We start from the raw sequence: 665 nt of genomic DNA, 5'->3' as shown, positions 1-665 counted from the left end.
TGTGTAAATGATCTCCACCAGTTTTCTGTTCAGTATCATAACATACCTTTCATACATAACAACAAAATACATATATAAGCAACTATCTAAACTTTTGTGTGGTTTTGTGTATTTTTTACGACACTGGAGCCCCCTAGGTATGTGAGGGAAATTCACTGAATAAGTAAATAGCTGTACACCTGCATTTTCTGCTGCCATAAAGCAACTGAAAAGCAATTTTCACAGGATTTTGCACCTGCACACCAGGCTCACACACTCTGAGGACAGAGGTTTTAAGGGGGGAGCATGAGAAAGAAACAGAAGCCATTCGCCTTATTAGAAGTCAGTGTACCATCAGAATGATTTTAAAACTGATATTTCAGGGTAAAAAAACAAACATACAGTTGCTTCTCTATATATATATATATATAATTTTCTTCTGGGAAACAAAGTGCTTAATTTCCCATAAAACTTGAAAAATATATATTTTTAAATAGATGTGTATGTGAACATATAACACTGTAAGATTGGAATACATTTTGAAATATATTTTGGCCTATGAAAGTTGAAATTAATTAATTTATTTATTTTTCAAAAATATACTTCATTGAGCATCACTGTTTACAACATATATTTAGCATATATTTAAAATATATTTTGGCCAGAAAAAAAAAAAAAATATATAT

General features: G+C 30.2%; 1 protein-coding gene across 1 annotated transcript in view; it reads right to left on the bottom strand.

Moving 5' to 3' along the window:
* The window catches only part of LOC107687920 (acetyl-coenzyme A synthetase, cytoplasmic-like), a 31,854-nt gene that overhangs the window by 2,291 nt on the left and 28,898 nt on the right, over window positions 1–665 (bottom strand). The gene's annotated exons all lie outside the window — the stretch shown is intronic.

Source organism: Sinocyclocheilus anshuiensis, unplaced genomic scaffold (genome assembly GCF_001515605.1).
Source record: "Sinocyclocheilus anshuiensis isolate Anshui unplaced genomic scaffold, SAMN03320099.WGS_v1.1 scaffold293, whole genome shotgun sequence".
In the NCBI taxonomy this organism is placed as follows: Eukaryota; Metazoa; Chordata; class Actinopteri; order Cypriniformes; family Cyprinidae; genus Sinocyclocheilus; species Sinocyclocheilus anshuiensis.
Note: the sequence above shows the minus strand (reverse complement) of the source record. Positions and strands in the feature narration are given on the sequence as shown.